The 25789-nt window shown below is 42.1% G+C and overlaps 34 non-coding genes across 34 annotated transcripts; all 34 read right to left on the bottom strand.

Annotated features, from left to right (window-relative positions):
* Positions 1-214: 214 nt before the first annotated feature.
* TRNAR-CCU (transfer RNA arginine (anticodon CCU)) lies at positions 215-287 on the bottom strand. The gene has a single exon. It is a non-coding gene; the product is annotated as a tRNA-Arg (tRNA).
* A 254-nt stretch (positions 288-541) lies between these two features.
* Positions 542-634, bottom strand: TRNAI-UAU (transfer RNA isoleucine (anticodon UAU)). The gene is given in 2 exon segments: positions 542-577; positions 597-634. It is a non-coding gene; the product is annotated as a tRNA-Ile (tRNA).
* Positions 635-1709: 1075 nt separating this feature from the next.
* TRNAR-CCU (transfer RNA arginine (anticodon CCU)) lies at positions 1710-1782 on the bottom strand. The gene has a single exon. It is a non-coding gene; the product is annotated as a tRNA-Arg (tRNA).
* A 254-nt stretch (positions 1783-2036) lies between these two features.
* TRNAI-UAU (transfer RNA isoleucine (anticodon UAU)) lies at positions 2037-2129 on the bottom strand. Its single transcript is given in 2 exon segments — positions 2037-2072; positions 2092-2129. It is a non-coding gene; the product is annotated as a tRNA-Ile (tRNA).
* A 1072-nt stretch (positions 2130-3201) lies between these two features.
* Positions 3202-3274, bottom strand: TRNAR-CCU (transfer RNA arginine (anticodon CCU)). The gene has a single exon. It is a non-coding gene; the product is annotated as a tRNA-Arg (tRNA).
* A 254-nt stretch (positions 3275-3528) lies between these two features.
* On the bottom strand, positions 3529-3621 carry TRNAI-UAU (transfer RNA isoleucine (anticodon UAU)). The gene is given in 2 exon segments: positions 3529-3564; positions 3584-3621. It is a non-coding gene; the product is annotated as a tRNA-Ile (tRNA).
* Positions 3622-4706: 1085 nt separating this feature from the next.
* TRNAR-CCU (transfer RNA arginine (anticodon CCU)) lies at positions 4707-4779 on the bottom strand. Its single transcript has one exon. It is a non-coding gene; the product is annotated as a tRNA-Arg (tRNA).
* Positions 4780-5033: 254 nt separating this feature from the next.
* On the bottom strand, positions 5034-5126 carry TRNAI-UAU (transfer RNA isoleucine (anticodon UAU)). The gene is given in 2 exon segments: positions 5034-5069; positions 5089-5126. It is a non-coding gene; the product is annotated as a tRNA-Ile (tRNA).
* Positions 5127-6211: 1085 nt separating this feature from the next.
* Positions 6212-6284, bottom strand: TRNAR-CCU (transfer RNA arginine (anticodon CCU)). Its single transcript has one exon. It is a non-coding gene; the product is annotated as a tRNA-Arg (tRNA).
* A 254-nt stretch (positions 6285-6538) lies between these two features.
* On the bottom strand, positions 6539-6631 carry TRNAI-UAU (transfer RNA isoleucine (anticodon UAU)). The gene is given in 2 exon segments: positions 6539-6574; positions 6594-6631. It is a non-coding gene; the product is annotated as a tRNA-Ile (tRNA).
* Positions 6632-7703: 1072 nt separating this feature from the next.
* On the bottom strand, positions 7704-7776 carry TRNAR-CCU (transfer RNA arginine (anticodon CCU)). The gene has a single exon. It is a non-coding gene; the product is annotated as a tRNA-Arg (tRNA).
* Positions 7777-8030: 254 nt separating this feature from the next.
* Positions 8031-8123, bottom strand: TRNAI-UAU (transfer RNA isoleucine (anticodon UAU)). Its single transcript is given in 2 exon segments — positions 8031-8066; positions 8086-8123. It is a non-coding gene; the product is annotated as a tRNA-Ile (tRNA).
* An 829-nt stretch (positions 8124-8952) lies between these two features.
* Positions 8953-9025, bottom strand: TRNAR-CCU (transfer RNA arginine (anticodon CCU)). The gene has a single exon. It is a non-coding gene; the product is annotated as a tRNA-Arg (tRNA).
* A 254-nt stretch (positions 9026-9279) lies between these two features.
* On the bottom strand, positions 9280-9372 carry TRNAI-UAU (transfer RNA isoleucine (anticodon UAU)). The gene is given in 2 exon segments: positions 9280-9315; positions 9335-9372. It is a non-coding gene; the product is annotated as a tRNA-Ile (tRNA).
* Positions 9373-10445: 1073 nt separating this feature from the next.
* TRNAR-CCU (transfer RNA arginine (anticodon CCU)) lies at positions 10446-10518 on the bottom strand. The gene has a single exon. It is a non-coding gene; the product is annotated as a tRNA-Arg (tRNA).
* A 254-nt stretch (positions 10519-10772) lies between these two features.
* Positions 10773-10865, bottom strand: TRNAI-UAU (transfer RNA isoleucine (anticodon UAU)). The gene is given in 2 exon segments: positions 10773-10808; positions 10828-10865. It is a non-coding gene; the product is annotated as a tRNA-Ile (tRNA).
* Positions 10866-11937: 1072 nt separating this feature from the next.
* Positions 11938-12010, bottom strand: TRNAR-CCU (transfer RNA arginine (anticodon CCU)). Its single transcript has one exon. It is a non-coding gene; the product is annotated as a tRNA-Arg (tRNA).
* Positions 12011-12264: 254 nt separating this feature from the next.
* On the bottom strand, positions 12265-12357 carry TRNAI-UAU (transfer RNA isoleucine (anticodon UAU)). The gene is given in 2 exon segments: positions 12265-12300; positions 12320-12357. It is a non-coding gene; the product is annotated as a tRNA-Ile (tRNA).
* Positions 12358-13429: 1072 nt separating this feature from the next.
* Positions 13430-13502, bottom strand: TRNAR-CCU (transfer RNA arginine (anticodon CCU)). The gene has a single exon. It is a non-coding gene; the product is annotated as a tRNA-Arg (tRNA).
* A 254-nt stretch (positions 13503-13756) lies between these two features.
* TRNAI-UAU (transfer RNA isoleucine (anticodon UAU)) lies at positions 13757-13849 on the bottom strand. Its single transcript is given in 2 exon segments — positions 13757-13792; positions 13812-13849. It is a non-coding gene; the product is annotated as a tRNA-Ile (tRNA).
* Positions 13850-15168: 1319 nt separating this feature from the next.
* On the bottom strand, positions 15169-15241 carry TRNAR-CCU (transfer RNA arginine (anticodon CCU)). Its single transcript has one exon. It is a non-coding gene; the product is annotated as a tRNA-Arg (tRNA).
* A 254-nt stretch (positions 15242-15495) lies between these two features.
* TRNAI-UAU (transfer RNA isoleucine (anticodon UAU)) lies at positions 15496-15588 on the bottom strand. Its single transcript is given in 2 exon segments — positions 15496-15531; positions 15551-15588. It is a non-coding gene; the product is annotated as a tRNA-Ile (tRNA).
* A 1072-nt stretch (positions 15589-16660) lies between these two features.
* TRNAR-CCU (transfer RNA arginine (anticodon CCU)) lies at positions 16661-16733 on the bottom strand. Its single transcript has one exon. It is a non-coding gene; the product is annotated as a tRNA-Arg (tRNA).
* A 254-nt stretch (positions 16734-16987) lies between these two features.
* Positions 16988-17080, bottom strand: TRNAI-UAU (transfer RNA isoleucine (anticodon UAU)). The gene is given in 2 exon segments: positions 16988-17023; positions 17043-17080. It is a non-coding gene; the product is annotated as a tRNA-Ile (tRNA).
* Positions 17081-18152: 1072 nt separating this feature from the next.
* Positions 18153-18225, bottom strand: TRNAR-CCU (transfer RNA arginine (anticodon CCU)). The gene has a single exon. It is a non-coding gene; the product is annotated as a tRNA-Arg (tRNA).
* Positions 18226-18479: 254 nt separating this feature from the next.
* TRNAI-UAU (transfer RNA isoleucine (anticodon UAU)) lies at positions 18480-18572 on the bottom strand. The gene is given in 2 exon segments: positions 18480-18515; positions 18535-18572. It is a non-coding gene; the product is annotated as a tRNA-Ile (tRNA).
* A 1319-nt stretch (positions 18573-19891) lies between these two features.
* TRNAR-CCU (transfer RNA arginine (anticodon CCU)) lies at positions 19892-19964 on the bottom strand. The gene has a single exon. It is a non-coding gene; the product is annotated as a tRNA-Arg (tRNA).
* A 254-nt stretch (positions 19965-20218) lies between these two features.
* On the bottom strand, positions 20219-20311 carry TRNAR-UCU (transfer RNA arginine (anticodon UCU)). Its single transcript is given in 2 exon segments — positions 20219-20254; positions 20274-20311. It is a non-coding gene; the product is annotated as a tRNA-Arg (tRNA).
* A 1074-nt stretch (positions 20312-21385) lies between these two features.
* On the bottom strand, positions 21386-21458 carry TRNAR-CCU (transfer RNA arginine (anticodon CCU)). Its single transcript has one exon. It is a non-coding gene; the product is annotated as a tRNA-Arg (tRNA).
* A 254-nt stretch (positions 21459-21712) lies between these two features.
* On the bottom strand, positions 21713-21805 carry TRNAI-UAU (transfer RNA isoleucine (anticodon UAU)). The gene is given in 2 exon segments: positions 21713-21748; positions 21768-21805. It is a non-coding gene; the product is annotated as a tRNA-Ile (tRNA).
* Positions 21806-23120: 1315 nt separating this feature from the next.
* Positions 23121-23193, bottom strand: TRNAR-CCU (transfer RNA arginine (anticodon CCU)). The gene has a single exon. It is a non-coding gene; the product is annotated as a tRNA-Arg (tRNA).
* Positions 23194-23447: 254 nt separating this feature from the next.
* On the bottom strand, positions 23448-23540 carry TRNAI-UAU (transfer RNA isoleucine (anticodon UAU)). Its single transcript is given in 2 exon segments — positions 23448-23483; positions 23503-23540. It is a non-coding gene; the product is annotated as a tRNA-Ile (tRNA).
* A 1072-nt stretch (positions 23541-24612) lies between these two features.
* TRNAR-CCU (transfer RNA arginine (anticodon CCU)) lies at positions 24613-24685 on the bottom strand. Its single transcript has one exon. It is a non-coding gene; the product is annotated as a tRNA-Arg (tRNA).
* A 254-nt stretch (positions 24686-24939) lies between these two features.
* Positions 24940-25032, bottom strand: TRNAI-UAU (transfer RNA isoleucine (anticodon UAU)). Its single transcript is given in 2 exon segments — positions 24940-24975; positions 24995-25032. It is a non-coding gene; the product is annotated as a tRNA-Ile (tRNA).
* Positions 25033-25789: the final 757 nt, after the last annotated feature.

The raw sequence follows: 25789 nt of genomic DNA, 5'->3' as shown, positions 1-25789 counted from the left end.
TCGTCAAGAGCGAGGCTTTCCTTTGTTGTCTCATTCCAACAGCAGCCAGAAGGCATTGAATGGCTACAGATGGATTGTTTCCATGATAAGCATGGTACCAGATTTTGCAAGATTGAATTCACAAGGAAGAGAATCATTAGAGAAGCCAATCAATCACATTTTATCTTGAACTAAAACTCATTGATGGATACCTGGTATAGAGAAGGAAAGCATACACCCCAGATGGGACTCGAACCCACAATCCCTGGCTTAGGAGGCCAGTGCCTTATCCATTAGGCCACTGGGGCTGGATGTTTGCAGTATGATGATAGTTAGTTTACAATCAAATATTCTCATGTTAAAAAGTTATCAAGGCTGGTCTTTTAGCGTTTGTTTTCCAATCGGGAAAACAATCTTAATAACGTGCCTGCTTTCTTAGGACGAGAGCGAGAACTTCTTTTGTTGTGTCGTTTTGATAATTTGCTTGCAATACATGGAAAACGGGTAAAAGACTTTGCTGCCCTACTGCAGTTTTTATATAACAATAAAGGTTAGAAAAGATTGCTCCAGGTGAGGCTTGAACCCACAACCTTGGCATTGCTCAACAGTTCCTGCTTTATAAGTACCGCGCGCTGACCGATTGCGCCACTGGAGCTTTGCATGTGCTTCACAAGCCTGCTTTACAAGGGTGCTTTCTATGATCAGTATCAGATCTGGCTTTTGCGAGATCGACTTTACAAGCAACTTGGACATGAATTATTAGAGAAGACAGTGGAACACATTTAATTAAACTAAAACACACCCTTTGTTACCTTAAAGAGGGAAGAAAAGCAAGCACCCCAGATGGGACTGGAACCCACTATCCCTGGCTTAGGAGTCCACTGGGGATAGCCACCGGTGGGGAAACGTGATGATATGTTTTTTTTTAAAAAGCGTGCTTTCTATGATCAGTATCAGATCTGGCTTTTGCGAGAACGACTTTACAAGCAACTTGGACATGAATTATTAGAGAAGACAGTGGAACACATTTAACAGAACTAAAACACACCCTTGGTTACCTTAAAGAGGGAAGAAAAGCAAGCACCCCAGATGGGACTGGAACCCACTATTCCTGGCTTAGGAGTCCACTGGGGATAGCCACCGGTGGGGAAACGTGATGATATGTTTTTTTTTAAAAAGCGTGCTTTCTATGATCAGTATCAGATCTGGCTTTTGCGAGATCGACTTTACAAGCAACTTGGACATGAATTATTAGAGAAGACAGTGGAACACATTTAACAGAACTAAAACACACCCTTGGTTACCTTAAAGAGGGAAGAAAAGCAAGCACCCCAGATGGGACTGGAACCCACTATTCCTGGCTTAGGAGTCCACTGGGGCTAGCCACCTGTGGGGAAACATGATGATATGTTTTTTTAAAAAGCAAAATTTCTATTGTGATTGAGTAATCAAGGATGGTCTTTTGCTGTATACCTTTAGATGCGGAAAACAATCTTAATCGTGTGCTTGCTTGCTTTTGTCAAGAGCGAGGCTTTCCTTTGTTGTCTCATTCCAACAGCAGCCAGAAGGCATTGAATGGCTACAGATGGATTGTTTCCATGATAAGCATGGTACCAGATTTTGCAAGATTGACTTCACAAGGAAGAGAATCATTAGAGAAGCCAATCAATCACATTTTATCTTGAACTAAAACTCATTGATGGATACCTGGTATAGTGAAGGAAAGCATACACCCCAGATGGGACTTGAACACACAATCCCTGGCTTAGGAGGCCAGTGCCTTATCCATTAGGCCACTGGGGCTGGATGTATGCAGCTTGATGATAGTTAGTTTACAATCAAATATTCTCATGTTAAAAAGTTATCAAGGCCGGTCTTTTACCGTTTGTTTTCCAATCGGGAAAACAATCTTAATAACGTGCCTGCTTTCTTAGGACGAGAGCGAGAACTTCTTTTGTTGTGTCGTTTTGATAATTTGCTTTCAATACATGGAAAACAGGTAAAAGACTTTGCTGCCCTACTGCAGTTTTTATATAACAATAAAGGTTAGAAAAGAATGCTCCAGGTGAGGCTCGAACTCACAACCTCGGCATTGCTCAACAGTTACTGCTATATAAGTACCACGCGCTGACCGATTGCGCCACTAGAGCTTTGCATGTGCTTCACAAGCCTGCTTTACAAGGGTGCTTTCTATGATCAGTATCAGATCTGGCTTTTGCGAGATCGACTTTACAAGCAACTTGGACATGAATTATTAGAGAAGACAGTGGAACACATTTAATGAAACTAAAACACACCCTTTGTTACCTTAAAGAGGGAAGAAAAGCAAGCACCCCAGATGGGACTGGAACCCACTATCCCTGGCTTAGGAGTCCACTAGGGCTAGCCACCTGTGGGGAAACGTGATGATATGTTATTTTAAAAAGCGTGCTTTCTATGATCAGTATCAGATCTGGTTTTTGCGAGATCGACTTTACAAGCAACTTGGACATGAATTATTAGAGAAGACAGTGGAACACATTTAACGAAACTAAAACACACCCTTGGTTACCTTAAAGAGGGAAGAAAAGCAAGCATCCCAGATGGGACTGGAACCCACTATCTCTGGCTTAGGAGTCCACTGGGGCTAGCCACCTGTGGGGAAACGTGATGATATGTTTTTTTTAAAAAGCATGCTTTCTGTGATCAGTATCAGATCTGGCTTTTGCGAGATCGACTTTACAAGCAACTTGGACATGAATTATTAGAGAAGACAGTGGAACACATTTAACAGAACTAAAACACACCCTTGGTTACCTTAAAGAGGGAAGAAAAGCAAGCACCCCAGATGGGACTGGAACCCACTATCCCTGGCTTAGGAGTCCACTGGGGCTAGCCACCTGTGGGGAAACATGATGATATGTTTTTTTAAAAAGCAAAATTTCTATTGTGATTGAGTAATCAAGGATGGTCTTTTGCTGTTTACCTTTAGATGCGGAAAACAATCTTAATCGTGTGCTTGCTTGCTTTCGTCAAGAGCGAGGCTTTCCTTTGTTGTCTCATTCCAACAGCAGCCAGAAGGCATTGAATGGCTACAGATGGATTGTTTCCATGATAAGCATGGTACCAGATTTTGCAAGATTGAATTCACAAGGAAGAGAATCATTAGAGAAGCCAATCAATCACATTTTATCTTGAACTAAAACTCATTGATGGATACCTGGTATAGAGAAGGAAAGCATACACCCCAGATGGGACTCGAACCCACAATCCCTGGCTTAGGAGGCCAGTGCCTTATCCATTAGGCCACTGGGGCTGGATGTTTGCAGTATGATGATAGTTAGTTTACAATCAAATATTCTCATGTTAAAAAGTTATCAAGGCCGGTCTTTTACCGTTTGTTTTCCAATCGGGAAAACAATCTTAATAACGTGCCTGCTTTCTTAGGACGAGAGCGAGAACTTCTTTTGTTGTGTCGTTTTGATAATTTGCTTACAATACATGGAAAACGGGTAAAAGACTTTGCTGCCCTACTGCAGTTTTTATATAACAATAAAGGTTAGAAAAGAATGCTCCAGGTGAGGCTCGAACTCACAACCTCGGCATTGCTCAACAGTTACTGCTATATAAGTACCACGCGCTGACCGATTGCGCCACTAGAGCTTTGCATGTGCTTCACAAGCCTGCTTTACAAGCCTGCTTTACAAGGGTGCTTTCTATGATCAGTATCAGATCTGGCTTTTGAGAGATCGACTTTACAAGCAACTTGGACATGAATTATTAGAGAAGACAGTGGAACACATTTAATGAAACTAAAACACACCCTTTGTTACCTTAAAGAGGGAAGAAAAGCAAGCACCCCAGATGGGACTGGAACCCACTATCCATGGCTTAGGAGTCCACTAGGGCTAGCCACCTGTGGGGAAACGTGATGATATGTTATTTTAAAAAGCGTGCTTTCTATGATCAGTATCAGATCTGGTTTTTGCGAGATCGATTTTACAAGCAACTTGGACATGAATTATTAGAGAAGACAGTGGAACACATTTAACGAAACTAAAACACACCCTTGGTTACCTTAAAGAGGGAAGAAAAGCAAGCATCCCAGATGGGACTGGAACCCACTATCTCTGGCTTAGGAGTCCACTGGGGCTAGCCACCTGTGGGGAAACGTGATGATATGTTTTTTTTAAAAAGCATGCTTTCTGTGATCAGTATCAGATCTGGCTTTTGCGAGATCGACTTTACAAGCAACTTGGACATGAATTATCAGAGAAGACAGTGGAACACATTTAACAGAACTAAAACACACCCTTGGTTACCTTAAAGAGGGAAGAAAAGCAAGCCCCCCAGATGGGACTGGAGCCCACTATCCCTGGCTTAGGAGTCCACTGGGGCTAGCCACCTGTGGGGAAACATGATGATATGTTTTTTTAAAAAGCAAAATTTCTGTTGTGATTGAGTAATCAAGGATGGTCTTTTGCTGTTTACCTTTAGATGCGGAAAACAATCTTAATCGTGTGCTTGCTTGCTTTCGTCAAGAGCGAGGCTTTCCTTTGTTGTCTCATTCCAACAGCAGCCAGAAGGCATTGAATGGCTACAGATGGATTGTTTCCATGATAAGCATGGTACCAGATTTTGCAAGATTGAATTCACAAGGAAGAGAATCATTAGAGAAGCCAATCAATCACATTTTATCTTGAACTAAAACTCATTGATGGATACCTGGTATAGAGAAGGAAAGCATACACCCCAGATGGGACTCAAACCCACAATCCCTGGCTTAGGAGGCCAGTGCCTTATCCATTAGGCCACTGGGGCTGGATGTATGCAGCTTGATGATAGTTAGTTTACAATCAAATATTCTCATGTTAAAAAGTTATCAAGGCCGGTCTTTTACCATTTGTTTTCCAATCGGGAAAACAATCTTAATAACGTGCCTGCTTTCTTAGGACGAGAGCGAGAACTTCTTTTGTTGTGTCGTTTTGATAATTTGCTTACAATACATGGAAAACGGGTAAAAGACTTTGCTGCCCTACTGCAGTTTTTATATAACAATAAAGGTTAGAAAAGAATGCTCTAGGTGAGGCTCGAACTCACAACCTCGGCATTGCTCAACAGTTACTGCTATATAAGTACCACGCGCTGACCGATTGCGCCACTAGAGCTTTGCATGTGCTTCACAAGCCTGCTTTACAAGCCTGCTTTACAAGGGTGCTTTCTATGATCAGTATCAGATCTGGCTTTTGAGAGATCGACTTTACAAGCAACTTGGACATGAATTATTAGAGAAGACAGTGGAACACATTTAATGAAACTAAAACACACCCTTTGTTACCTTAAAGAGGGAAGAAAAGCAAGCACCCCAGATGGGACTGGAACCCACTATCCATGGCTTAGGAGTCCACTAGGGCTAGCCACCTGTGGGGAAACGTGATGATATGTTATTTTAAAAAGCGTGCTTTCTATGATCAGTATCAGATCTGGTTTTTGCGAGATCGATTTTACAAGCAACTTGGACATGAATTATTAGAGAAGACAGTGGAACACATTTAACGAAACTAAAACACACCCTTGGTTACCTTAAAGAGGGAAGAAAAGCAAGCATCCCAGATGGGACTGGAACCCACTATCTCTGGCTTAGGAGTCCACTGGGGCTAGCCACCTGTGGGGAAACGTGATGATATGTTTTTTTTAAAAAGCATGCTTTCTGTGATCAGTATCAGATCTGGCTTTTGCGAGATCGACTTTACAAGCAACTTGGACATGAATTATCAGAGAAGACAGTGGAACACATTTAACAGAACTAAAACACACCCTTGGTTACCTTAAAGAGGGAAGAAAAGCAAGCCCCCCAGATGGGACTGGAGCCCACTATCCCTGGCTTAGGAGTCCACTGGGGCTAGCCACCTGTGGGGAAACATGATGATATGTTTTTTTAAAAAGCAAAATTTCTGTTGTGATTGAGTAATCAAGGATGGTCTTTTGCTGTTTACCTTTAGATGCGGAAAACAATCTTAATCGTGTGCTTGCTTGCTTTCGTCAAGAGCGAGGCTTTCCTTTGTTGTCTCATTCCAACAGCAGCCAGAAGGCATTGAATGGCTACAGATGGATTGTTTCCATGATAAGCATGGTACCAGATTTTGCAAGATTGAATTCACAAGGAAGAGAATCATTAGAGAAGCCAATCAATCACATTTTATCTTGAACTAAAACTCATTGATGGATACCTGGTATAGAGAAGGAAAGCATACACCCCAGATGGGACTCAAACCCACAATCCCTGGCTTAGGAGGCCAGTGCCTTATCCATTAGGCCACTGGGGCTGGATGTATGCAGCTTGATGATAGTTAGTTTACAATCAAATATTCTCATGTTAAAAAGTTATCAAGGCCGGTCTTTTACCATTTGTTTTCCAATCGGGAAAACAATCTTAATAACGTGCCTGCTTTCTTAGGACGAGAGCGAGAACTTCTTTTGTTGTGTCGTTTTGATAATTTGCTTACAATACATGGAAAACGGGTAAAAGACTTTGCTGCCCTACTGCAGTTTTTATATAACAATAAAGGTTAGAAAAGAATGCTCTAGGTGAGGCTCGAACTCACAACCTCGGCATTGCTCAACAGTTACTGCTATATAAGTACCACGCGCTGACCGATTGCGCCACTAGAGCTTTGCATGTGCTTCACAAGCCTGCTTTACAAGGGTGCTTTCTATGATCAGTATCAGATCTGGCTTTTGCGAGATCGACTTTACAAGCAACTTGGACATGAATTATTAGAGAAGACAGTGGAACACATTTAATGAAACTAAAACACACCCTTTGTTACCTTAAAGAGGGAAGAAAAGCAAGCACCCCAGATGGGACTGGAACCCACTATCCCTGGCTTAGGAGTCCACTAGGGCTAGCCACCTGTGGGGAAACGTGATGATATGTTATTTTAAAAAGCGTGCTTTCTATGATCAGTATCAGATCTGGTTTTTGCGAGATCGACTTTACAAGCAACTTGGACATGAATTATTAGAGAAGACAGTGGAACACATTTAACGAAACTAAAACACACCCTTGGTTACCTTAAAGAGGGAAGAAAAGCAAGCATCCCAGATGGGACTGGAACCCACTATCTCTGGCTTAGGAGTCCACTGGGGCTAGCCACCTGTGGGGAAACATGATGATATGTTTTTTTTAAAAAGCGTGCTTTCTGTGATCAGTATCAGATCTGGCTTTTGCGAGATCGACTTTACAAGCAACTTGGACATGAATTATCAGAGAAGACAGTGGAACACATTTAACAGAACTAAAACACACCCTTGGTTACCTTAAAGAGGGAAGAAAAGCAAGCACCCCAGATGGGACTGGAACCCACTATCCCTGGCTTAGGAGTCCACTGGGGCTAGCCACCTGTGGGGAAACATGATGATATGTTTTTTTAAAAAGCAAAATTTCTATTGTGATTGAGTAATCAAGGATGGTCTTTTGCTGTTTACCTTTAGATGCGGAAAACAATCTTAATCGTGTGCTTGCTTGCTTTCGTCAAGAGCGAGGCTTTCCTTTGTTGTCTCATTCCAACAGCAGCCAGAAGGCATTGAATGGCTACAGATGGATTGTTTCCATGATAAGCATGGTACCAGATTTTGCAAGATTGAATTCACAAGGAAGAGAATCATTAGAGAAGCCAATCAATCACATTTTATCTTGAACTAAAACTCATTGATGGATACCTGGTATAGAGAAGGAAAGCATACACCCCAGATGGGACTCGAACCCACAATCCCTGGCTTAGGAGGCCAGTGCCTTATCCATTAGGCCACTGGGGCTGGATGTTTGCAGTATGATGATAGTTAGTTTACAATCAAATATTCTCATGTTAAAAAGTTATCAAGGCTGGTCTTTTAGCGTTGGTTTTCCAATCGGGAAAACAATCTTAATAACGTGCCTGCTTTCTTAGGACGAGAGCGAGAACTTCTTTTGTTGTGTCGTTTTGATAATTTGCTTGCAATACATGGAAAACGGGTAAAAGACTTTGCTGCCCTACTGCAGTTTTTATATAACAATAAAGGTTAGAAAAGATTGCTCCAGGTGAGGCTTGAACCCACAACCTTGGCATTGCTCAACAGTTCCTGCTTTATAAGTACCGCGCGCTGACCGATTGCGCCACTGGAGCTTTGCATGTGCTTCACAAGCCTGCTTTACAAGGGTGCTTTCTATGATCAGTATCAGATCTGGCTTTTGCGAGATCGACTTTACAAGCAACTTGGACATGAATTATTAGAGAAGACAGTGGAACACATTTAATTAAACTAAAACACACCCTTTGTTACCTTAAAGAGGGAAGAAAAGCAAGCACCCCAGATGGGACTGGAACCCACTATCCCTGGCTTAGGAGTCCACTGGGGATAGCCACCGGTGGGGAAACGTGATGATATGTTTTTTTTTAAAAAGCGTGCTTTCTATGATCAGTATCAGATCTGGCTTTTGCGAGATCGACTTTACAAGCAACTTGGACATGAATTATTAGAGAAGACAGTGGAACACATTTAACAGAACTAAAACACACCCTTGGTTACCTTAAAGAGGGAAGAAAAGCAAGCACCCCAGATGGGACTGGAACCCACTATTCCTGGCTTAGGAGTCCACTGGGGCTAGCCACCTGTGGGGAAACATGATGATATGTTTTTTTAAAAAGCAAAATTTCTATTGTGATTGAGTAATCAAGGATGGTCTTTTGCTGTATACCTTTAGATGCGGAAAACAATCTTAATCGTGTGCTTGCTTGCTTTTGTCAAGAGCGAGGCTTTCCTTTGTTGTCTCATTCCAACAGCAGCCAGAAGGCATTGAATGGCTACAGATGGATTGTTTCCATGATAAGCATGGTACCAGATTTTGCAAGATTGACTTCACAAGGAAGAGAATCATTAGAGAAGCCAATCAATCACATTTTATCTTGAACTAAAACTCATTGATGGATACCTGGTATAGTGAAAGAAAGCATACACCCCAGATGGGACTTGAACCCACAATCCCTGGCTTAGGAGGCCAGTGCCTTATCCATTAGGCCACTGGGGCTGGATGTTTGCAGTATGATGATAGTTAGTTTACAATCAAATATTCTCATGTTAAAAAGTTATCAAGGCTGGTCTTTTAGCGTTTGTTTTCCAATCGGGAAAACAATCTTAATAACGTGCCTGCTTTCTTAGGACGAGAGCGAGAACTTCTTTTGTTGTGTCGTTTTGATAATTTGCTTGCAATACATGGAAAACGGGTAAAAGACTTTGCTGCCCTACTGCAGTTTTTATATAACAATAAAGGTTAGAAAAGAATGCTCCAGGTGAGGCTCGAACTCACAACCTCGGCATTGCTCAACAGTTACTGCTTTATAAGTACCGCGCGCTGACCGATTGTGCCACTGGAGCTTTGCATGTGCTTCACAAGCCTGCTTTACAAGGGTGCTTTCTATGATCAGTATCAGATCTGGCTTTTGCGAGATCGACTTTACAAGCAACTTGGACATGAATTATTAGAGAAGACAGTGGAACACATTTAATGAAACTAAAACACACCCTTTGTTACCTTAAAGAGGGAAGAAAAGCAAGCACCCCAGATGGGACTGGAACCTACTATCCCTGGCTTAGGAGTCCACTGGGGCTAGCCACCTGTGGGGAAACGTGATGATATGTTATTTTAAAAAGCGTGCTTTCTATGATCAGTATCAGATCTGGTTTTTGCGAGATCGACTTTACAAGCAACTTGGACATGAATTATTAGAGAAGACAGTGGAACACATTTAACAAAACTAAAACACACCCTTGGTTACCTTAAAGAGTGAAGAAAAGCAAGCACCCCAGATGGGACTGGAACCCACTATCCCTGGCTTAGGAGTCCACTGGGGATAGCCACCGGTGGGGAAACGTGATGATATGTTTTTTTTAAAAAAGCGTGCTTTCTATGATCAGTATCAGATCTGGCTTTTGCGAGATCGACTTTACAAGCAACTTGGACATGAATTATTAGAGAAGACAGTGGAACACATTTAACAGAACTAAAACACACCCTTGGTTACCTTAAAGATGGAAGAAAAGCAGGCACCCCAGATGGGACTGGAACCCACTATTCCTGGCTTAGGAGTCCACTGGGGCTAGCCACCTGTGGGGAAACATGATGATATGTTTTTTTAAAAAGCAAAATTTCTATTGTGATTGAGTAATCAAGGATGGTCTTTTGCTGTATACCTTTAGATGCGGAAAACAATCTTAATCGTGTGCTTGCTTGCTTTTGTCAAGAGCGAGGCTTTCCTTTGTTGTCTCATTCCAACAGCAGCCAGAAGGCATTGAATGGCTACAGATGGATTGTTTCCATGATAAGCATGGTACCAGATTTTGCAAGATTGACTTCACAAGGAAGAGAATCATTAGAGAAGCCAATCAATCACATTTTATCTTGAACTAAAACTCATTGATGGATACCTGGTATAGTGAAGGAAAGCATACACCCCAGATGGGACTTGAACCCACAATCCCTGGCTTAGGAGGCCAGTGCCTTATCCATTAGGCCACTGGGGCTGGATGTATGCAGCTTGATGATAGTTAGTTTACAATCAAATATTCTCATGTTAAAAAGTTATCAAGGCCGGTCTTTTACCGTTTGTTTTCCAATCGGGAAAACAATCTTAATAACGTGCCTGCTTTCTTAGGACGAGAGCGAGAACTTCTTTTGTTGTGTCGTTTTGATAATTTGCTTACAATACATGGAAAACGGGTAAAAGACTTTGCTGCCCTACTGCAGTTTTTATATAACAATAAAGGTTAGAAAAGAATGCTCCAGGTGAGGCTCGAACTCACAACCTCGGCATTGCTCAACAGTTACTGCTATATAAGTACCACGCGCTGACCGATTGCGCCACTAGAGCTTTGCATGTGCTTCACAAGCCTGCTTTACAAGGGTGCTTTCTATGATCAGTATCAGATCTGGCTTTTGAGAGATCGACTTTACAAGCAACTTGGACATGAATTATTAGAGAAGACAGTGGAACACATTTAATGAAACTAAAACACACCCTTTGTTACCTTAAAGAGGGAAGAAAAGCAAGCACCCCAGATGGGACTGGAACCCACTATCCATGGCTTAGGAGTCCACTAGGGCTAGCCACCTGTGGGGAAACGTGATGATATATTATTTTAAAAAGCGTGCTTTCTATGATCAGTATCAGATCTGGTTTTTGCGAGATCGATTTTACAAGCAACTTGGACATGAATTATTAGAGAAGACAGTGGAACACATTTAACGAAACTAAAACACACCCTTGGTTACCTTAAAGAGGGAAGAAAAGCAAGCATCCCAGATGGGACTGGAACCCACTATCTCTGGCTTAGGAGTCCACTGGGGCTAGCCACCTGTGGGGAAACGTGATGATATGTTTTTTTTAAAAAGCATGCTTTCTGTGATCAGTATCAGATCTGGCTTTTGCGAGATCGACTTTACAAGCAACTTGGACATGAATTATCAGAGAAGACAGTGGAACACATTTAACAGAACTAAAACACACCCTTGGTTACCTTAAAGAGGGAAGAAAAGCAAGCACCCCAGATGGGACTGGAGCCCACTATCCCTGGCTTAGGAGTCCACTGGGGCTAGCCACCTGTGGGGAAACATGATGATATGTTTTTTTAAAAAGCAAAATTTCTATTGTGATTGAGTAATCAAGGATGGTCTTTTGCTGTTTACCTTTAGATGCGGAAAACAATCTTAATCGTGTGCTTGCTTGCTTTCGTCAAGAGCGAGGCTTTCCTTTGTTGTCTCATTCCAACAGCAGCCAGAAGGCATTGAATGGCTACAGATGGATTGTTTCCATGATAAGCATGGTACCAGATTTTGCAAGATTGAATTCACAAGGAAGAGAATCATTAGAGAAGCCAATCAATCACATTTTATCTTGAACTAAAACTCATTGATGGATACCTGGTATAGAGAAGGAAAGCATACACCCCAGATGGGACTCGAACCCACAATCCCTGGCTTAGGAGGCCAGTGCCTTATCCATTAGGCCACTGGGGCTGGATGTATGCAGCTTGATGATAGTTAGTTTACAATCAAATATTCTCATGTTAAAAAGTTATCAAGGCCGGTCTTTTACCATTTGTTTTCCAATCGGGAAAACAATCTTAATAACGTGCCTGCTTTCTTAGGACGAGAGCGAGAACTTCTTTTGTTGTGTCGTTTTGATAATTTGCTTACAATACATGGAAAACGGGTAAAAGACTTTGCTGCCCTACTGCAGTTTTTATATAACAATAAAGGTTAGAAAAGAATGCTCCAGGTGAGGCTCGAACTCACAACCTCGGCATTGCTCAACAGTTACTGCTATATAAGTACCACGCGCTGACCGATTGCGCCACTAGAGCTTTGCATGTGCTTCACAAGCCTGCTTTACAAGGGTGCTTTCTATGATCAGTATCAGATCTGGCTTTTGCGAGATCGACTTTACAAGCAACTTGGACATGAATTATTAGAGAAGACAGTGGAACACATTTAATGAAACTAAAACACACCCTTTGTTACCTTAAAGAGGGAAGAAAAGCAAGCACCCCAGATGGGACTGGAACCCACTATCCCTGGCTTAGGAGTCCACTAGGGCTAGCCACCTGTGGGGAAACGTGATGATATGTTATTTTAAAAAGCGTGCTTTCTATGATCAGTATCAGATCTGGTTTTTGCGAGATCGACTTTACAAGCAACTTGGACATGAATTATTAGAGAAGACAGTGGAACACATTTAACGAAACTAAAACACACCCTTGGTTACCTTAAAGAGGGAAGAAAAGCAAGCATCCCAGATGGGACTGGAACCCACTATCTCTGGCTTAGGAGTCCACTGGGGCTAGCCACCTGTGGGGAAACGTGATGATATGTTTTTTTTAAAAAGCATGCTTTCTGTGATCAGTATCAGATCTGGCTTTTGCGAGATCGACTTTACAAGCAACTTGGACATGAATTATTAGAGAAGACAGTGGAACACATTTAACAGAACTAAAACACACCCTTGGTTACCTTAAAGAGGGAAGAAAAGCAAGCACCCCAGATGGGACTGGAACCCACTATCCCTGGCTTAGGAGTCCACTGGGGCTAGCCACCTGTGGGGAAACATGATGATATGTTTTTTTAAAAAGCAAAATTTCTATTGTGATTGAGTAATCAAGGATGGTCTTTTGCTGTTTACCTTTAGATGCGGAAAACAATCTTAATCGTGTGCTTGCTTGCTTTCGTCAAGAGCGAGGCTTTCCTTTGTTGTCTCATTCCAACAGCAGCCAGAAGGCATTGAATGGCTACAGATGGATTGTTTCCATGATAAGCATGGTACCAGATTTTGCAAGATTGAATTCACAAGGAAGAGAATCATTAGAGAAGCCAATCAATCACATTTTATCTTGAACTAAAACTCATTGATGGATACCTGGTATAGAGAAGGAAAGCATACACCCCAGATGGGACTCGAACCCACAATCCCTGGCTTAGGAGGCCAGTGCCTTATCCATTAGGCCACTGGGGCTGGATGTTTGCAGTATGATGATAGTTAGTTTACAATCAAATATTCTCATGTTAAAAAGTTATCAAGGCTGGTCTTTTAGCGTTTGTTTTCCAATCGGGAAAACAATCTTAATATCGTGCCTGCTTTCTTAGGACGAGAGCGAGAACTTCTTTTGTTGTGTCGTTTTGATAATTTGCTTGCAATACATGGAAAACGGGTAAAAGACTTTGCTGCCCTACTGCAGTTTTTATATAACAATAAAGGTTAGAAAAGAATGCTCCAGGTGAGGCTCGAACTCACAACCTCGGCATTGCTCAACAGTTACTGCTTTATAAGTACTGCGCGCTGACCGCTTGCGCCACTGGAGCTTTGCATGTGCTTCACAAGCCTGCTTTACAAGGGTGCTTTCTATGATCAGTATCAGATCTGGCTTTTGTGAGATCGACTTTACAAGCAACTTGGACATGAATTATTAGAGAAGACAGTGGAACACATTTAATGAAACTAAAACACACCCTTTGTTACCTTAAAGAGGGAAGAAAAGCAAGCACCCCAGATGGGACTGGAACCCACTATCCCTGGCTTAGGAGTCCACTGGGGCTAGCCACCTGTGGGGAAACGTGATGATATGTTATTTTAAAAAGCGTGCTTTCTATGATCAGTATCAGATCTGGTTTTTGCGAGATCGACTTTACAAGCAACTTGGACATGAATTATTAGAGAAGACAGTGGAACACATTTAACAAAACTAAAACACACCCTTGGTTACCTTAAAGAGTGAAGAAAAGCAAGCACCCCAGATGGGACTGGAACCCACTATCCCTGGCTTAGGAGTCCACTGGGGATAGCCACCGGTGGGGAAACGTGATGATATGTTTTTTTTTAAAAAGCGTGCTTTCTATGATCAGTATCAGATCTGGCTTTTGCGAGAACGACTTTACAAGCAACTTGGACATGAATTATTAGAGAAGACAGTGGAACACATTTAACAGAACTAAAACACACCCTTGGTTACCTTAAAGAGGGAAGAAAAGCAAGCACCCCAGATGGGACTGGAACCCACTATTCCTGGCTTAGGAGTCCACTGGGGATAGCCACCGGTGGGGAAACGTGATGATATGTTTTTTTTTAAAAAGCGTGCTTTCTATGATCAGTATCAGATCTGGCTTTTGCGAGATCGACTTTACAAGCAACTTGGACATGAATTATTAGAGAAGACAGTGGAACACATTTAACAGAACTAAAACACACCCTTGGTTACCTTAAAGAGGGAAGAAAAGCAAGCACCCCAGATGGGACTGGAACCCACTATTCCTGGCTTAGGAGTCCACTGGGGCTAGCCACCTGTGGGGAAACATGATGATATGTTTTTTTAAAAAGCAAAATTTCTATTGTGATTGAGTAATCAAGGATGGTCTTTTGCTGTATACCTTTAGATGCGGAAAACAATCTTAATCGTGTGCTTGCTTGCTTTTGTCAAGAGCGAGGCTTTCCTTTGTTGTCTCATTCCAACAGCAGCCAGAAGGCATTGAATGGCTACAGATGGATTGTTTCCATGATAAGCATGGTACCAGATTTTGCAAGATTGACTTCACAAGGAAGAGAATCATTAGAGAAGCCAATCAATCACATTTTATCTTGAACTAAAACTCATTGATGGATACCTGGTATAGTGAAGGAAAGCATACACCCCAGATGGGACTTGAACCCACAATCCCTGGCTTAGGAGGCCAGTGCCTTATCCATTAGGCCACTGGGGCTGGATGTATGCAGCTTGATGATAGTTAGTTTACAATCAAATATTCTCATGTTAAAAAGTTATCAAGGCCGGTCTTTTACCGTTTGTTTTCCAATCGGGAAAACAATCTTAATAACGTGCCTGCTTTCTTAGGACGAGAGCGAGAACTTCTTTTGTTGTGTCGTTTTGATAATTTACTTTCAATACATGGAAAACAGGTAAAAGACTTTGCTGCCCTACTGCAGTTTTTATATAACAATAAAGGTTAGAAAAGAATGCTCCAGGTGAGGCTCGAACTCACAACCTCGGCATTGCTCAACAGTTACTGCTATATAAGTACCACGCGCTGACCGATTGCGCCACTAGAGCTTTGCATGTGCTTCACAAGCCTGCTTTACAAGGGTGCTTTCTATGATAAGTATCAAATCTGGCTTTTGCGAGATCGACTTTACAAGCAACTTGGACATGAATTATTAGAGAAGACAGTGGAACACATTTAATGAAACTAAAACACACCCTTTGTTACCTTAAAGAGGGAAGAAAAGCAAGCACCCCAGATGGGACTGGAACCCACTATCCCTGGCTTAGGAGTCCACTAGGGCTAGCCACCTGTGGGGAAACGTGATGATATGTTATTTTAAAAAGCGTGCTTTCTATGATCAGTATCAGATCTGGTTTTTGCGAGATCGACTTTACAAGCAACTTGGACATGAATTATTAGAGAAGACAGTGGAACACATTTAACGAAACTAAAACACACCCTTGGTTACCTTAAAGAGGGAAGAAAAGCAAGCATCCCAGATGGGACTGGAACCCACTATCTCTGGCTTAGGAGTCCACTGGGGCTAGCCACCTGTGGGGAAACGTGATGATATGTTTTTTTTAAAAAGCATGCTTTCTGTGATCAGTATCAGATCTGGCTTTTGCGAGATCGACTTTACAAGCAACTTGGACATGAATTATTAGAGAAGACAGTGGAACACATTTAACAGAACTAAAACACACCCTTGGTTACCTTAAAGAGGGAAGAAAAGCAAGCACCCCAGATGGGACTGGAACCCACTATCCCTGGCTTAGGAGTCCACTGGGGCTAGCCACCTGTGGGGAAACATGATGATATGTTTTTTTAAAAAGCAAAATTTCTATTGTGATTGAGTAATCAAGGATGGTCTTTTGCTGTTTACCTTTAGATGCGGAAAACAATCTTAATCGTGTGCTTGCTTGCTTTCGTCAAGAGCGAGGCTTTCCTTTGTTGTCTCATTCCAACAGCAGCCAGAAGGCATTGAATGGCTACAGATGGATTGTTTCCATGATAAGCATGGTACCAGATTTTGCAAGATTGAATTCACAAGGAAGAGAATCATTAGAGAAGCCAATCAATCACATTTTATCTTGAACTAAAACTCATTGATGGATACCTGGTATAGAGAAGGAAAGCATACACCCCAGATGGGACTCGAACCCACAATCCCTGGCTTAGGAGGCCAGTGCCTTATCCATTAGGCCACTGGGGCTGGATGTTTGCAGTATGATGATAGTTAGTTTACAATCAAATATTCTCATGTTAAAAAGTTATCAAGGCTGGTCTTTTAGCGTTTGTTTTCCAATCGGGAAAACAATCTTAATAACGTGCCTGCTTTCTTAGGACGAGAGCGAGAACTTCTTTTGTTGTGTCGTTTTGATAATTTGCTTGCAATACATGGAAAACGGGTAAAAGACTTTGCTGCCCTACTGCAGTTTTTATATAACAATAAAGGTTAGAAAAGAATGCTCCAGGTGAGGCTCGAACTCACAACCTCGGCATTGCTCAACAGTTACTGCTTTATAAGTACCGCGCGCTGACCGATTGCGCCACTGGAGCTTTGCATGTGCTTCACAAGCCTGCTTTACAAGGGTGCTTTCTATGATCAGTATCAGTTCTGGCTTTTGCGAGATCGACTTTACAAGCAACTTGGACATGAATTATTAGAGAAGACAGTGGAACACATTTAATGAAACTAAAACACACCCTTTGTTACCTTAAAGAGGGAAGAAAAGCAAGCACCCCAGATGGGACTGGAACCCACTATCCCTGGCTTAGGAGTCCACTGGGGCTAGCCACCTGTGGGGAAACGTGATGATATGTTATTTTAAAAAGCGTGCTTTCTATGATCAGTATCAGATCTGGTTTTTGCGAGATCGACTTTACAAGCAACTTGGACATGAATTATTAGAGAAGACAGTGGAACACATTTAACGAAACTAAAACACACCCTTGGTTACCTTAAAGAGGGAAGAAAAGCAAGCATCCCAGATGGGACTGGAACCCACTATCTCTGGCTTAGGAGTCCACTGGGGCTAGCCACCTGTGGGGAAACGTGATGATATGTTTTTTTTAAAAAGCGTGCTTTCTGTGATCAGTATCAGATCTGGCTTTTGCGAGATCGACTTTACAAGCAACTTGGACATGAATTATTAGAGAAGACAGTGGAACACATTTAACAGAACTAAAACACACCCTTGGTTACCTTAAAGAGGGAAGAAAAGCAAGCACCCCAGATGGGACTGGAACCCACTATCCCTGGCTTAGGAGTCCACTGGGGCTAGCCACCTGTGGGGAAACATGATGATATGTTTTTTTAAAAAGCAAAATTTCTATTGTGATTGAGTAATCAAGGATGGTCTTTTGCTGTTTACCTTTAGATGCGGAAAACAATCTTAATCGTGTGCTTGCTTGCTTTCGTCAAGAGCGAGGCTTTCCTTTGTTGTCTCATTCCAACAGCAGCCAGAAGGCATTGAATGGCTACAGATGGATTGTTTCCATGATAAGCATGGTACCAGATTTTGCAAGATTGAATTCACAAGGAAGAGAATCATTAGAGAAGCCAATCAATCACATTTTATCTTGAACTAAAACTCATTGATGGATACCTGGTATAGAGAAGGAAAGCATACACCCCAGATGGGACTCGAACCCACAATCCCTGGCTTAGGAGGCCAGTGCCTTATCCATTAGGCCACTGGGGCTGGATGTTTGCAGTATGATGATAGTTAGTTTACAATCAAATATTCTCATGTTAAAAAGTTATCAAGGCTGGTCTTTTAGCGTTTGTTTTCCAATCGGGAAAACAATCTTAATATCGTGCCTGCTTTCTTAGGACGAGAGCGAGAACTTCTTTTGTTGTGTCGTTTTGATAATTTGCTTGCAATACATGGAAAACGGGTAAAAGACTTTGCTGCCCTACTGCAGTTTTTATATAACAATAAAGGTTAGAAAAGAATGCTCCAGGTGAGGCTCGAACTCACAACCTCGGCATTGCTCAACAGTTACTGCTTTATAAGTACTGCGCGCTGACCGCTTGCGCCACTGGAGCTTTGCATGTGCTTCACAAGCCTGCTTTACAAGGGTGCTTTCTATGATCAGTATCAGATCTGGCTTTTGCGAGATCGACTTTACAAGCAACTTGGACATGAATTATTAGAGAAGACAGTGGAACACATTTAATGAAACTAAAACACACCCTTTGTTACCTTAAAGAGGGAAGAAAAGCAAGCACCCCAGATGGGACTGGAACCCACTATCCCTGGCTTAGGAGTCCACTGGGGCTAGCCACCTGTGGGGAAACGTGATGATATGTTATTTTAAAAAGCGTGCTTTCTATGATCAGTATCAGATCTGGTTTTTGCGAGATCGACTTTACAAGCAACTTGGACATGAATTATTAGAGAAGACAGTGGAACACATTTAACAAAACTAAAACACACCCTTGGTTACCTTAAAGAGTGAAGAAAAGCAAGCACCCCAGATGGGACTGGAACCCACTATCCCTGGCTTAGGAGTCCACTGGGGATAGCCACCGGTGGGGAAACGTGATGATATGTTTTTTTTTAAAAAGCGTGCTTTCTATGATCAGTATCAGATCTGGCTTTTGCGAGAACGACTTTACAAGCAACTTGGACATGAATTATTAGAGAAGACAGTGGAACACATTTAACAGAACTAAAACACACCCTTGGTTACCTTAAAGAGGGAAGAAAAGCAAGCACCCCAGATGGGACTGGAACCCACTATTCCTGGCTTAGGAGTCCACTGGGGATAGCCACCGGTGGGGAAACGTGATGATATGTTTTTTTTTAAAAAGCGTGCTTTCTATGATCAGTATCAGATCTGGCTTTTGCGAGATCGACTTTACAAGCAACTTGGACATGAATTATTAGAGAAGACAGTGGAACACATTTAACAGAACTAAAACACACCCTTGGTTACCTTAAAGAGGGAAGAAAAGCAAGCACCCCAGATGGGACTGGAACCCACTATTCCTGGCTTAGGAGTCCACTGGGGCTAGCCACCTGTGGGGAAACATGATGATATGTTTTTTTAAAAAGCAAAATTTCTATTGTGATTGAGTAATCAAGGATGGTCTTTTGCTGTATACCTTTAGATGCGGAAAACAATCTTAATCGTGTGCTTGCTTGCTTTTGTCAAGAGCGAGGCTTTCCTTTGTTGTCTCATTCCAACAGCAGCCAGAAGGCATTGAATGGCTACAGATGGATTGTTTCCATGATAAGCATGGTACCAGATTTTGCAAGATTGACTTCACAAGGAAGAGAATCATTAGAGAAGCCAATCAATCACATTTTATCTTGAACTAAAACTCATTGATGGATACCTGGTATAGTGAAGGAAAGCATACACCCCAGATGGGACTTGAACCCACAATCCCTGGCTTAGGAGGCCAGTGCCTTATCCATTAGGCCACTGGGGCTGGATGTATGCAGCTTGATGATAGTTAGTTTACAATCAAATATTCTCATGTTAAAAAGTTATCAAGGCTGGTCTTTTAGCGTTTGTTTTCCAATCGGGAAAACAATCTTAATAACGTGCCTGCTTTCTTAGGACGAGAGCGAGAACTTCTTTTGTTGTGTCGTTTTGATAATTTGCTTGCAATACATGGAAAACGGGTAAAAGTCTTTGCTGCCCTACTGCAGTTTTTATATAACAATAAAGGTTAGAAAAGAATGCTCCAGGTGAGGCTCGAACTCACAACCTCGGCATTGCTCAACAGTTACTGCTTTAGAAGTACCGCGCGCTGACCGATTGCGCCACTGGAGCTTTGCATGTGCTTCACAAGCCTGCTTTACAAGGGTGCTTTCTATGATCAGTATCAGATCTGGCTTTTGCGAGATCGACTTTACAAGCAACTTGGACATGAATTATTAGAGAAGACAGTGGAACACATTTAATGAAACTAAAACACACCCTTTGTTACCTTAAAGAGGGAAGAAAAGCAAGCACCCCAGATGGGACTGGAACCCACTATCCCTGGCTTAGGAGTCCACTGGGGCTAGCCACCTGTGGGGAAACGTGATAATATGTTATTTTAAAAAGCGTGCTTTCTATGATCAGTATCAGATCTGGTTTTTGCGAGATCGACTTTACAAGCAACTTGGACATGAATTATTAGAGAAGACAGTGGAACACATTTAACAAAACTAAAACACACCCTTGGTTACCTTAAAGAGTGAAGAAAAGCAAGCACCCCAGATGGGACTGGAACCCACTATCCCTGGCTTAGGAGTCCACTGGGGATAGCCACCGGTGGGGAAACGTGATGATATGTTTTTTTTTTTAAAAGCGTGCTTTCTATGATCAGTATCAGATCTGGCTTTTGCGAGATCGACTTTACAAGCAACTTGGACATGAATTATTAGAGAAGACAGTGGAACACATTTAACAGAACTAAAACACACCCTTGGTTACCTTAAAAAGGGAAGAAAAGCAAGCACCCCAGATGGGACTGGAACCCACTATTCCTGGCTTAGGAGTCCACTGGGGCTAGCCACCTGTGGGGAAACATGATGATATGTTTTTTTAAAAAGCAAAATTTCTATTGTGATTGAGTAATCAAGGATGGTCTTTTGCTGTATACCTTTAGATGCGGAAAACAATCTTAATCGTGTGCTTGCTTGCTTTTGTCAAGAGCGAGGCTTTCCTTTGTTGTCTCATTCCAACAGCAGCCAGAAGGCATTGAATGGCTACAGATGGATTGTTTCCATGATAAGCATGGTACCAGATTTTGCAAGATTGACTTCACAAGGAAGAGAATCATTAGAGAAGCCAATCAATCACATTTTATCTTGAACTAAAACTCATTGATGGATACCTGGTATAGTGAAGGAAAGCATACACCCCAGATGGGACTTGAACCCACAATCCCTGGCTTAGGAGGCCAGTGCCTTATCCATTAGGCCACTGGGGCTGGATGTATGCAGCTTGATGATAGTTAGTTTACAATCAAATATTCTCATGTTAAAAAGTTATCAAGGCCGGTCTTTTACCATTTGTTTTCCAATCGGGAAAACAATCTTAATAACGTGCCTGCTTTCTTAGGACGAGAGCGAGAACTTCTTTTGTTGTGTCGTTTTGATAATTTGCTTACAATACATGGAAAACGGGTAAAAGACTTTGCTGCCCTACTGCAGTTTTTATATAACAATAAAGGTTAGAAAAGAATGCTCCAGGTGAGGCTCGAACTCACAACCTCGGCATTGCTCAACAGTTACTGCTATATAAGTACCACGCGCTGACCGATTGCGCCACTAGAGCTTTGCATGTGCTTCACAAGCCTGCTTTACAAGGGTGCTTTCTATGATCAGTATCAGATCTGGCTTTTGCGAGATCGACTTTACAAGCAACTTGGACATGAATTATTAGAGAAGACAGTGGAACACATTTAATGAAACTAAAACACACCCTTTGTTACCTTAAAGAGGGAAGAAAAGCAAGCACCCCAGATGGGACTGGAACCCACTATCCCTGGCTTAGGAGTCCACTGGGGCTAGCCACCTGTGGGGAAACGTGATGATATGTTATTTTAAAAAGCGTGCTTTCTATGATCAGTATCAGATCTGGTTTTTGCGAGATCGACTTTACAAGCAACTTGGACATGAATTATTAGAGAAGACAGTGGAACACATTTAACAAAACTAAAACACACCCTTGGTTACCTTAAAGAGTGAAGAAAAGCAAGCACCCCAGATGGGACTGGAACCCACTATCCCTGGCTTAGGAGTCCACTGGGGATAGCCACCGGTGGGGAAACGTGATGATATGTTTTTTTTTTTTTAAAAAGCGTGCTTTCTATGATCAGTATCAGATCTGGCTTTTGCGAGATCGACTTTACAAGCAACTTGGACATGAATTATTAGAGAAGACAGTGGAACACATTTAACAGAACTAAAACACACCCTTGGTTACCTTAAAGAGGGAAGAAAAGCAAGCACCCCAGATGGGACTGGAACCCACTATTCCTGGCTTAGGAGTCCACTGGGGATAGCCACCGGTGGGGAAACATGATGATATGTTTTTTTTTAAAAAGCGTGCTTTCTATGATCAGTATCAGATCTGGCTTTTGCGAGATCGACTTTACAAGCAACTTGGACATGAATTATTAGAGAAGACAGTGGAACACATTTAACAGAACTAAAACACACCCTTGGTTACCTTAAAGAGGGAAGAAAAGCAAGCACCCCAGATGGGACTGGAACCCACTATTCCTGGCTTAGGAGTCCACTGGGGCTAGCCACCTGTGGGGAAACATGATGATATGTTTTTTTAAAAAGCAAAATTTCTATTGTGATTGAGTAATCAAGGATGGTCTTTTGCTGTATACCTTTAGATGCGGAAAACAATCTTAATCGTGTGCTTTTGTCAAGAGCGAGGCTTTCCTTTGTTGTCTCATTCCAACAGCAGCCAGAAGGCATTGAATGGCTACAGATGGATTGTTTCCATGATAAGCATGGTACCAGATTTTGCAAGATTGACTTCACAAGGAAGAGAATCATTAGAGAAGCCAATCAATCACATTTTATCTTGAACTAAAACTCATTGATGGATACCTGGTATAGTGAAGGAAAGCATACACCCCAGATGGGACTTGAACCCACAATCCCTGGCTTAGGAGGCCAGTGCCTTATCCATTAGGCCACTGGGGCTGGATGTATGCAGCTTGATGATAGTTAGTTTACAATCAAATATTCTCATGTTAAAAAGTTATCAAGGCCGGTCTTTTACCATTTGTTTTCCAATCGGGAAAACAATCTTAATAACGTGCCTGCTTTCTTAGGACGAGAGCGAGAACTTCTTTTGTTGTGTCGTTTTGATAATTTGCTTACAATACATGGAAAACTGGTAAAAGACTTTGCTGCCCTACTGCAGTTTTTATATAACAATAAAGGTTAGAAAAGAATGCTCCAGGTGAGGCTCGAACTCACAACCTCGGCATTGCTCAACAGTTACTGCTATATAAGTACCACGCGCTGACCGATTGCGCCACTAGAGCTTTGCATGTGCTTCACAAGCCTGCTTTACAAGGGTGCTTTCTATGATCAGTATCAGATCTGGCTTTTGCGAGATCGACTTTACAAGCAACTTGGACATGAATTATTAGAGAAGACAGTGGAACACATTTAATGAAACTAAAACACACCCTTTGTTACCTTAAAGAGGGAAGAAAAGCAAGCACCCCAGATGGGACTGGAACCCACTATCCCTGGCTTAGGAGTCCACTAGGGCTAGCCACCTGTGGGGAAACGTGATGATATGTTATTTTAAAAAGCGTGCTTTCTATGATCAGTATCAGATCTGGTTTTTGCGAGATCGACTTTACAAGCAACTTGGACATGAATTATTAGAGAAGACAGTGGAACACATTTAACGAAACTAAAACACACCCTTGGTTACCTTAAAGAGGGAAGAAAAGCAAGCATCCCAGATGGGACTGGAACCCACTATCTCTGGCTTAGGAGTCCACTGGGGCTAGCCACCTGTGGGGAAACGTGATGATATGTTTTTTTTAAAAAGCATGCTTTCTGTGATCAGTATCAGATCTGGCTTTTGCGAGATCGACTTTACAAGCAACTTGGACATGAATTATTAGAGAAGACAGTGGAACACATTTAACAGAACTAAAACACACCCTTGGTTACCTTAAAGAGGGAAGAAAAGCAAGCACCCCAGATGGGACTGGAACCCACTATCCCTGGCTTAGGAGTCCACTGGGGCTAGCCACCTGTGGGGAAACATGATGATATGTTTTTTTAAAAAGCAAAATTTCTATTGTGATTGAGTAATCAAGGATGGTCTTTTGCTGTTTACCTTTAGATGCGGAAAACAATCTTAATCGTGTGCTTGCTTGCTTTCGTCAAGAGCGAGGCTTTCCTTTGTTGTCTCATTCCAACAGCAGCCAGAAGGCATTGAATGGCTACAGATGGATTGTTTCCATGATAAGCATGGTACCAGATTTTGCAAGATTGAATTCACAAGGAAGAGAATCATTAGAGAAGCCAATCAATCACATTTTATCTTGAACTAAAACTCATTGATGGATACCTGGTATAGAGAAGGAAAGCATACACCCCAGATGGGACTCGAACCCACAATCCCTGGCTTAGGAGGCCAGTGCCTTATCCATTAGGCCACTGGGGCTGGATGTTTGCAGTATGATGATAGTTAGTTTACAATCAAATATTCTCATGTTAAAAAGTTATCAAGGCTGGTCTTTTAGCGTTTGTTTTCCAATCGGGAAAACAATCTTAATATCGTGCCTGCTTTCTTAGGACGAGAGCGAGAACTTCTTTTGTTGTGTCGTTTTGATAATTTGCTTGCAATACATGGAAAACGGGTAAAAGACTTTGCTGCCCTACTGCAGTTTTTATATAACAATAAAGGTTAGAAAAGAATGCTCCAGGTGAGGCTCGAACTCACAACCTCGGCATTGCTCAACAGTTACTGCTTTATAAGTACTGCGCGCTGACCGCTTGCGCCACTGGAGCTTTGCATGTGCTTCACAAGCCTGCTTTACAAGGGTGCTTTCTATGATCAGTATCAGATCTGGCTTTTGTGAGATCGACTTTACAAGCAACTTGGACATGAATTATTAGAGAAGACAGTGGAACACATTTAATGAAACTAAAACACACCCTTTGTTACCTTAAAGAGGGAAGAAAAGCAAGCACCCCAGATGGGACTGGAACCCACTATCCCTGGCTTAGGAGTCCACTGGGGCTAGCCACCTGTGGGGAAACGTGATGATATGTTATTTTAAAAAGCGTGCTTTCTATGATCAGTATCAGATCTGGTTTTTGCGAGATCGACTTTACAAGCAACTTGGACATGAATTATTAGAGAAGACAGTGGAACACATTTAACAAAACTAAAACACACCCTTGGTTACCTTAAAGAGTGAAGAAAAGCAAGCACCCCAGATGGGACTGGAACCCACTATCCCTGGCTTAGGAGTCCACTGGGGATAGCCACCGGTGGGGAAACGTGATGATATGTTTTTTTTTAAAAAGCGTGCTTTCTATGATCAGTATCAGATCTGGCTTTTGCGAGAACGACTTTACAAGCAACTTGGACATGAATTATTAGAGAAGACAGTGGAACACATTTAACAGAACTAAAACACACCCTTGGTTACCTTAAAGAGGGAAGAAAAGCAAGCACCCCAGATGGGACTGGAACCCACTATTCCTGGCTTAGGAGTCCACTGGGGATAGCCACCGGTGGGGAAACGTGATGATATGTTTT

This window comes from Hyla sarda, chromosome 4 (assembly GCF_029499605.1).
Source record: "Hyla sarda isolate aHylSar1 chromosome 4, aHylSar1.hap1, whole genome shotgun sequence".
In the NCBI taxonomy this organism is placed as follows: Eukaryota; Metazoa; Chordata; class Amphibia; order Anura; family Hylidae; genus Hyla; species Hyla sarda.
The sequence above is the reverse complement of the archived record's forward strand: the minus strand, read 5'-3'. Positions and strand labels throughout refer to the sequence as shown.